The sequence below is a fragment of the Bubalus kerabau genome, chromosome 1, assembly GCF_029407905.1.
Source record: "Bubalus kerabau isolate K-KA32 ecotype Philippines breed swamp buffalo chromosome 1, PCC_UOA_SB_1v2, whole genome shotgun sequence".
NCBI classification, from domain to species: Eukaryota; Metazoa; Chordata; class Mammalia; order Artiodactyla; family Bovidae; genus Bubalus; species Bubalus kerabau.
The window spans coordinates 271,305,303-271,315,635 of NC_073624.1; the positions used below are offsets into that span (position 1 = coordinate 271,305,303).

The 10,333-nt window shown below is 42.1% G+C and overlaps 1 long non-coding RNA gene across 1 annotated transcript in view; it reads right to left on the reverse strand.

Moving 5' to 3' along the window:
* LOC129642296 (uncharacterized) overlaps positions 1-9,926 on the reverse strand; it is a 109,469-nt gene extending 99,543 nt beyond the window's left edge. Inside the window, exon 1 of the long non-coding RNA XR_008709600.1 lies at positions 9,677-9,926. This is a non-coding gene — a long non-coding RNA (uncharacterized LOC129642296). The remainder of the gene's footprint in view (positions 1-9,676) is intronic.
* Positions 9,927-10,333: the final 407 nt, after the last annotated feature.

Below are 10,333 nucleotides of genomic sequence, written 5' to 3' on the forward strand. Positions count from 1 at the left end.
ATATAACATATGTAAGTTTAAATGTTTTACCTGCTTTGTGGATTTGTTTGAGCTTTAAATGGCATGATACAGGTAACATACTTAAAACAATATCAAACAAAATATATAGTAACCACTTAGAAAAGCTAGCAATTTTTATTTTATTATAGATGTGGACAGAAAGTGATGACAAGGTCCCAAGAAGGGCCTGCATCCACTTACGGAGGCCACTGTCTCAGTGCTATATTGCTAAGTCATCAAACGGTAGCCCTAACTCAAACAGGTATTTGTAAATCAATGTTCACAGCTGATTTACTTACAATAGGCAAAAGGTGGAAAGAACCCAGATGTCCATCAATGAATGGATGGGTAAACAAATGTGGTATATACACCCAATGGGATTTTATTCGGCCTTAAAAAGAAATGAAATTCTGATGCCTACTACAAGATGAACAAAACTTAAAGACCTTATGCGAAACAAGCAAGGCACAAAAAGACAAATGCTGCAGGATTCCACTTTGATGGAACCTAGAGTTGTCAAACTCACAGAAACAGAAAGGAGAATGGTGACTGTTAAGGGCTAAAGGGAAGAGGGAGAGGGGAACTAGTCTTTAACTGGCACAGGGTTTTAATTTGGCAAGAGAAAAAATTACTTGAGATGGGTTGTGGTGATGGCAACACAACAATGTGAACCTCATGTCACTAACATGTACCCGTCAACTGGTTAGAATGGTAAGTTTTATCTTACCTTTAACCACAATTTTTAAATAAATAAATAAAGGTTAGCCCTAGCTCTTTCCTTGACCGGCTTGTGAAGGTCCTCCAGCTTTCTGATTAAATTGGGAGAGGAACCAGAGATCAAATTGCCAACATCCGCTGGATCATCGAAAAAGCAAGAGAGTTCCAGAAAAACATCTATTTCTGCTTTATTGACTTCGCCAAAGCCTTTGACTGTGTGAATCACAATAAACTGTGGAAAATTCTGAAAGAGATGGGAATACCAGACCAGCTGATCTGCCTCTTGAGAAATCTATATGCATGTCAGGAAGCAACAGTTAGAACTGGACATGGAACAGCAGACTGGTTCCAAATAGGAAATGGAGTACGTCAAGGCTGTATATTGTCACCCTGCTTATTTAACTTATGTGCAGAGTACATCATGAGAAATGCTGGGCTGGAATAAACACAAGCTGGAATCAAGATTGCCAGGAGAAATATCAATAATCTCAGATATGCAGATGACACGACCTTTGTGGCAGAAAGTGAAGAAGAACTAAAGAGCCTCTTGATGAAAGTGAAAGAGGAGAGTGAAAAGGTTGGCTTAAAGCTCAACATTCAGAAAACTAAAATCATGGCATCTGGTCCCATCACTTCATGGCAAATAGATGGGGAAACAGTGGACACAGTGGCTGACTTTATTTTTGGGGCTCCAAAATCACTGCAGATCGTGATTGAAGCCATGAAATTAAGACGCTTACTCCTTGGAAGGAAAGTTCTGACCAACCTAGACAGCATGTTAAAAAGCAGAGACATTACTTTGCCAACAAAGGTCCATCTAGTCAAAGCTATGGTTTTCCAGTGGTCATGTATGGATGTGAGATTTGGACTATAAAGGAAGCTGAGCACCGAAGAATTGATGCTTTTGAACTGTGGTGTTGGAGAAGACTCTTGAGAGTCCCTTGGACTGCAAGGAAATCCAACCAGTCCATCCTAAAGGAAGTCAGTCCTGGGTGTTCATTGGAAGGACTGATCCTGAAGCTGAAACTCCAATACTTTGGCCACCTGATACGAAGAGCTGACTCATTTGAAAAGACCCTGATGCTGGGAAAGATTGAAGGCAGGAGGAGAAGGGGACGACAGAAGATGAGATGGTTGGATGGCATCACCGACTCAATAGACATGGGTTTGGGTGAACTCTGGGAGTTGGTGATGGACAGGGAGGCCTGGCATGCTGCGGTTCATGGGGTCACAAAGAGTCGGACACAACTGAGCAACTGAACTGAACTGAATTACTCCTGAAATTCATGAGGAGTTCCTCATGTGTGCTCCAGAACCATTCTGTTGAGCTGTAACAGGGTATATGTGAATTTTTTTCTGTTCTGTTCTCACTATTCACTAAGCACCAGCATCTCCTGTTGGAGTACAAAGTCATGGATCCAAGATGTCAAAACTAAATTGGGAGTAAATTATCTCCTTCTAGCTATGCCTTCCATAAAGTGTATATAGAAGTTATGATTCTTCTTCCTCAACATCTTAAAGAGTTTTTAATAAAAAAAAATAATAATTTTTCCAGTTTTAAGATCCGCCAGTCTTCGCTGCAAACCTCCCCACCTTGTACTTAGACACACTGAACTAATTACCACTATACTCAAAATTACTTTTCTCTTCACCTTCCATTTCATTAGTCTTGTGAATCCGATTCTCTGTTCCTTAGGATGAGACATGGCTGATATTCTGACACTAGACTGAACCATTTTGGACACACAGTTGATTTATATGGAATGATCTTCCTGGGTTGCAGATAGCTGCTGTTCTGTGAACCTGAGTGGAGTTCCTCCTCCTACGTCCCCAGCCAACCGAGGCCTCCTCCAGGACCACTCAAACCTGGCAAGGTCAGTGCATGGCACAGACTAGGTTAGTGCCTGGCACAGACAGGGCTTACACGACCTTACTTCATTACTCTGAGCCAGCGATCATTCTGATTGACCAATTCTGTGTCCTACCAGTTGTTAAGTATTTTGAACTTCCACTGAATGAGATATTCCCTTAGCTGGTTCCTTGGTCTCTTAGAGATGACCCTATTAACTCATCAGGCATGCTCTATTTCATTAGCTATCAGGGGCAAGCAAATCCAAACTGCAATGAAACACTACTACCAATCGTACAGAATGGCTAAAATCAAAAATTCAGAAAATGCCAACAACTGACAAGAATATAGAGTAACTGGAATGTCATTCGTGGCCAGGTAGTATTTACTGAAGTTGAACGTGTACACATTGGCTTAGCCCACAGCCCAGTGTTTCGGACTTCCCTGGTGGCTCAAACAGTAAAGCATCTGCCAAAATGTGGGAGACCCTGGTTCAATCCCTGGGTGGGAAAGATACCCTGGAGAAGGAAATGGCAACCCACTCCAGTATTCTTGGCCTGGAGAATCCCATGGACAGAGGAGCCTGGTGGGCTACAGTCCACGGGGTCACAAGAGTCGGACACGACTGAGCGACTTCACACTCACTCGTGGCCCAGTAATTCTATAGTAAATCTCTCTTTCCCTACAATCCTCCTTCTCATCTTTTAACAAAGTGACATTTAATCAGGGCAACTGTCTACCTACAAGGAGGCCAGGAATACTGGTTGCACTTTCTTCTCAGATCTGCAGTAGGAGAGCATTTGGACACACACATCTTTAGCTCATTTCTCGTGCCTTACAGGCCTCTCTATAATGCATCTTTCCTACATCAAAGTGGAATTTTCCACCACCTCTCCTGCCTGATTTCCTGATTTAACAAAGTTTGTAAAAATACCAGCATCCAGTGTGGATTGCTGCCAAAGCTCTTTCTTCTTATGCTCCACTTTTTTTTCTTTTAATCAACCAGGTTCCAATGTTCGCTCCTTTCTCTCTTTCTGAATGAAAAGATGAAGCTGGGACAAGCATTCACAATACCTTAAAAAGCAGAATTCACACCTTACAGGGGTACCTGAACAACTTTCTGGTGGGTAGAGGCCAGAATAAATGTGTAACTTAACTATTTTTTCTCAATACAGCTTCACCTTCTTCCTATTTGGTAAGAACCTGTCTCGGACTTTGACATTAAGTTTTCTGGCAATCTTAGCTTTCAGTAGCAAGCTATACCTTCTGTGCTGGTTGTGCGTAGTCCCTCAATCATGAGACCCCATGGACTGTAGGCCACCAGGCTCCTCTGTCCATGGGATTCTCCAGGCAAGAATACTGGAGTGGGTTGCCATGCCCTCCTCCAGGGGATCTTCCCAATCCAGGGATGGAACCCAGGTCTCCTGCATTGCAGGTGGATTTTTTACAGTCTGAGCCACCAGGGAAGTCCCTACACCTTTTTCTAGTCTCTAATAATATTTAGCAGAAATATGAGGGAAACAGCATTGAGTACTCCAAGCCAGACACCATTCGAAACCAAACACCTTTCCGTTTTTAGATTACCCCGCCAAAGATCACAAATTGCTGTCTCGTACTTTGATACCTTCCCCCTCCCTGCAACCCTAAAACCTTTCTGGTCATGTCTGATATAGCTATTTGGTTTATGAAACTTTGTGTTGGATGAAAATTTTTATGGGATCTTAGTCTCTTTTAGAATTTGATTCCTTATATTTCTTCTAGGATAAATCTTGAATATATTCTATCTGCCCACACGACATACTTGCTTGTATTGTCCTTGTCCTCGCCCTTCACACATTTGTAATACAGCACGTTCCCATTTGAGACCCAGAGCCCTTCCCTTTCCAACTATTCTGAGACACATTTGCCAGTTGGCTGTCCACCAAGATTTAAGCTTCACTTTCACTTTTCACTTTCCCGCTTTGGAGAAGGAAATGGCCACCCACTCCGGGTTCTTGCCTGGAGAATCCCAGGGACGGGGGAGCCTGGTGGGCTGCCGTCTATGGGGTCGCACAGAGTCGGACACAACTGAAGCGACTTAGCAGCAGCCGCATATTTTGGTTTGTTGCTGGGCAATACTTCCCGTTCCTTTTTGCATCTTGATGAGGTTGTGTGACTACAGCCTCTAATGGCATACGAAGAAAAGTGATAAGTATGACTCTGGGACCAAGGAACATAAGCAGTAGGCACACCTTCTCCTTAATCCTTTCAAAAGTCTCCTTTCACTGGCTGAAGTAGAAAAATCTGAGTTCCTTACTGACGGTAGAGCTATGAGATGAAAGGGGCCTGTGTTCCAGAATCATTATGTGTTGGAAAGAATCTTGCCCACCTGAACCATCTGTAATGGACCATTATGAGAAGGAGAACGAGGTTTCCATTGTTAAACATGATTTAGGAGTTTGCTTGTTATAGCTACTAACTTAATTCTAACTAAATTAAGCACTGAAGCTCACTCCATCCTTCGCCTTTTGTTCTAGCCGGTATCTAGGGTGGCTTCATTAGAGTCCGTGGATCATAGATGCCAAACACATTGTCTCAGCAGACATACGTACAGCTATCTCTTCTTCTGAAGCTTGTCCTCTATTTGATCTTATTTCAAGCTCTGTTTTCAAAACAGAAGGATCTGGCATTCCAAAGACCAGTAGCTGACCAAGTCCTTTCTGATGGACATTTCCTAAATCACCACTCCTCACTTACCCCTCAGGGGATACCTCCCACCAGCCACCCCATGCCAAGGGAATGATCTTTTCCAATATTAAAACACATTCAAATCACAGTGGCCACAATAGACTCAATTTCCACTAAGTGCCAAAAATAAGTGTCTTCCTTGCCTTGAGTAATTTGAATATCTTCCAATAACCTAGCTGTTTAGATATTCAGGGCAGCCCTTTCATCTTATGATGGTTATAAGAAGCTATAATTAATGCTCCAAAGGTATCAGTGCCATACACAAGCCTTTACATAAATTAGTCACATCCAGATATGTCAGGCAGAACAAGATTGCTTGGACATGTTAGTCATCTCAAAAGCTACTTTCACATACGTAAGTGAGAGGGCAAAGTGTAATATTGGCTTCAACTCTAAGGTATGGCCATATTCCAGCACCTTACTTTTGGAAATCTGGTCTCACCATTTGAAATCAAAGTTGGTATGCAGGTGGTGCCAGTGGAATTTTCCCACCAGCCAACTGTGCCCGTAAGGGAGATAGGATTCGGACGCAGTCTTACAAACATGGGCTGTCATCCAGGGCTTCTGTGCATAGCTGTCCTTCCCTACTCGTTGGCCTTCCAGAAGACACAGTGACTTCCATTAGGTAAAGTGACATGACAACAGTTTCTACAGGAACCAAGAGTCATTCGTCCCTAGAACATTTTAGCAAATGGATCAAAACAATCTGATGGCACAGCTCACGTTCTAAGGCCAAGAATAAGAATTACATGGTTTATTTTAAGACAGCAGAAGAGTTAAAAACAGATTGAAAAACATATGATATCCCCTCCAGCTCAAAGCTCTACAAACAGCAATGGCATTTGCAGAGTTCTGCATGTCTTCTCAAATGTGGTTTCAGCTCTAATGTGTGTTGACATCTTTCTCTGTGTGCAGAATTAACTGGAAGAACAACAGTTTGTGCTCTTTTTTTTTTTGTCCTTTTGCTCCAGGAGGAGAAGAATAGGGAAAGAACCCAGTAATCTGTATTTACATTGAGCTGCCATATATTGTGAATGGACTCTGAGACATAGTTTTCCTTCAGTTACTCCAAATTAGCATAATGAAAACATTCTTATCCCTTGAGTCACTAAATCAGTATAATGCAGAAGAGACGAAGTAACTGTGATGCCTCCCTATCTCCTCTGGAGCAGGGGTAAATGAAATAAACAATGAGATGATTGAGGGAAAATCTTCTTTTCCTAAACAAATAAATAGTAAAGAAACTAAATGAGTGTCAAACTTCACAGAACCACACAGAGAACTGGAGCTTCAAACTGTAATTTTAAAAATAGTGGGAAGAAAAATGAAGGAGCTCTAACATGAAACAAATTTAGACAGAAAGAGAAAGAAATGGCATGCCAAGAACTGTACTGATTAGGAAGTGGGCAATTTAATTTCTTCAGGAGAGTAAATCTCCAACATGAATTAATTTGTTTCATGCTGAGTCCTGCTGGTTTTTCTTCTTCCCTCAATCACTGTTTATTTCACAAAATCAGCACTCACCTATCTTCTTTAATTATTTAATTTCAGGAGGATTTTCTCTTCACCAAGCAGTTAGCACAGCTAAACTGGGCTCTGCATGTAATGTGTAAACATTATATTGGCCTGCCTAGGTGTGGGGATTATTTATTTCATCTTGGAGACAACAGTGCTTCAGGGCTCCATTTCCCCTCAAGAGACATCTCTCTGACATTCCTGAATCTACTTCCCACCATGTGCATCTTTCTTTGGCATTTACCAAACGCACAAGTGCTGATACAAAATCAGGAAAGACATGTATTCTTCCTAACGGAGAAATGGGTCAGGGGATATAGATGAGGTACATAATACACAAAATGGCACTTAAAGATGAAAATCGGCATCGATTCCTTTGTTACTAACATCTCTGTGGCTGTCTGAACTCTTCTGCATTCTCATTTTATGCACAAGGCTCAGTGTAATCACAAGGTTTATTTGGATTCAAGGCTATAACATTGGGGAAAAAAAACAAGACTGGTATCTCAATGGGCTTCTTTTGGTAGACTATTTAAATAAAGATTATTTGAAATATGGTACGAACATTTAGAAATAAACAGCTAAATATCCTCTAAGTAGCATCACATAGTGTGTTTTTCACTTTGCCTCAAGGACAAGCAGGATGCATGTAGCCTTTTCCTTCTATCTTTATTTCAGCTTCCTTACTGCTTCTGATTAGTGACCTCAATTGAGACTCATTGCTCATTGCAAAGGCTGCTAATAGATTGTTTGAGCCTGAATATGTTAGCATGGAGCATTCCTTCTTCCCAGACAGAAGGCCAGGGTTCTTCCCCACCCCAGTCCCTTCTACCCAGAGTCCTAGATGATGACTGCCAGGTTATTCAAACTGATAATAGTGTTTCCCACTTTTTAAAATAGACTTCCCTTTATCATGTCCTTTGTAATGACATCTGTAGTCTTTATATTCAATAGCAAGCTTTTGTGCTGCCTCAATTGGAGCCAAGGCGTTTTCCAATCAAATCCCATCACAGAAGAGAGGCTCATGAAACCAAAGGTTCATATAGATCTTCACAGTGAACTCTAGCCATAAGATAACCTTTTAGATTACTAGCCTACTGGGATTACATTTAGATTTTTCACTCGCGTGCTCTGTCACTTTTAGAGACCTGAAAATGCTATTCATCGTTGCTAGGAGATGGGTGACTATGGCAACAGTGTGGGACTGAGCCAGACGGAGTGCCTAAAGCATCGCTGGGTTTCTGCTCTTTTTTGATCGCTAAATGACTCCACGGCAGTCCTGAGCAAGGGGGCCCCAAACCACTGCCTCTTCGGCTTGTTTCAAAAGATAATGCCACCTGGTTTCTGCTCGCAGGTCGGCTCTCCCCATTTAACAAGTATCTTTCGGTGGTTAACTATACACCATAAGGTTGTCTGGAAAAGGAACAAAGCTGGATAACAAGGGAGATTATCACTATTTAACTGTGTTTTCATACTGCTATTAATTTAGCTCAGATCGAGGGCCATATGCTTCCCTTCATCATTCCACCGAACTCCTAGTGACTTCCGTAGAAGTCCCATGCAAAGAACGATGGCAGCATATGGCTCTATTACTGGTATGTTCATTCCTCAAAGATTGATGGGTGTTTTAGAGCCATGAATCATTATCCTTAAGACACCCTTCAATGTCTTCAGAAAGGAGCACTTTCACGGATCTGAAGGAGCCTCGCCACACAGCTGTAATAAGTATGAAACATTCTTTTTGCTTTAAGAACTCAGGAGAAAGAATATTGACTTGTTTCTCTTACAATAGACTAAGAAGCAACAGAGTATAGTCATAAATGGTCATAGTGATATATCTTTTATTTGGTCCTCTGTGATAACCTAGGAAAGGGTGCAATGGCGGGGGGATGGGGGCAGGGAGACCCAAGAGGAAGTGATATATGTGTAACTAAGGCTGATTTGTGTTGCTGGGTGGCAGAAACCAACACAACATGGTAAAGAAATGTTCCTCCAATTAAAAAATAGACTTAAAAATAATTTGCTTATTGGATCGTGGAAGTCTTAATCTATTAGCCTGACATCTTTTATTACTCCTTAATAAACTATCATTCCTCATTACCCACATCAAACCCAGATTCCTGGTCCTCCTCTATCTGTGCTGCATCACCTCCCCCAGCACAGCTTATGCTCCTGTGCGAGTCTTTCCTCTCACCAGATCAGAGGCCCTATTTTGTTCCCTCTTCCCTCCCACTTTCACTACTTTTCACACAGATTATCTCTGAGTCTCCACTGCTGCCATGTCATAAAACGCCTTCTCCATCTCAAATGCTCATTTTGGTTCAAATATTTGCCAGGGACTCTGGCCCCAGACTAGGTGCTGCTGCTGCTGCTGCTAAGTCGCTTCAGTCTTGTCCGACTCTGCGCGACCCCATAGACGGCGGCCCACCAGGCTCCCCCGTCCCTGGGATTCTCCAAGCAAGAACACTGGAGTGGGTTGCCATTTCCTTCTGCAATGCGTGAAAGTGAAAAGTGAAAGTGAAGTCACTCAGTCGTGTCCAACTCTTAGCGACCCCATGGACTGCAGCCTACCAGGCTCCTCCATCCATGGGATTTTCCAGGCAAGAGTACTGGAGTGGGGTGCCATTGCCTTCTCCTAGGAACCACTAGAGAACAGAATGACCCAGCTCCATTTGGAAGGGTTAGAAATAATTCGTAGGGCTTAGAAAGGGTTAAGTTATAAATAAGGAGCTTAACAGTGAGCAGAGTAGGCAAAGGACATTTTTTGGAAAAGGTTGCACTTAGAATTTTAAGTCCTTTTCTGCTTCTTGTAAAATGAGCCCTCTCTTTCACCCACTTCCCTGTTCCAAAGTGCAGCTGAGGGCCTACCTCCTTCATAATGCTGTCAGTCTGGGTGTTAACCCTTGCTCATCTCATGCTTCTCCAAGCCCGGGTGGTAATTCTTTTCCATCAGCCCCCTTAGGTCTGGACTTAGGTTCTACCTCATGCTGCTCTCAGTTGTCTGAAGTGTGTAGATGTTGAGCACAGGAGACACACCTCTTACCTCTTCTGTAGCTTCTAAAAACCTACAGCTGTATCAGTAACATCACAGGTGATCTGCACATACTTCTTATTGGCAGAAAGTCTTCACACCTGTATCATATTTAAACTTTGCAAATTCTTTCATTTATGCATTCTTTTTAGGTCCTTGTAACACCCAGTGAAGTGAGCTGGCTTGCTGTTTATAATGCCCATTTTGTAGATTACAGGAAACTATAATTCATTGGAAAACCCAAAATCACGCTGGTGATAAATAAATGATATGTCCAAGAAAAGAATTTAAGTGCTTTCTCTACTACCCAATTCTTAATTCAAAGAATGACTGATAGATGGATTAACTTCCAGGTTTTAGCAGATACACTAAGTCTCATGTCCATGCTGTCACTACAAAACCTGACATGCAATTTTTCTGTCTTCACATAAGTGTCCAATCCCTTTTATCTCAGAGAGACCTGCAAAATATTTCGCTTAAGCCATTCAACCGTT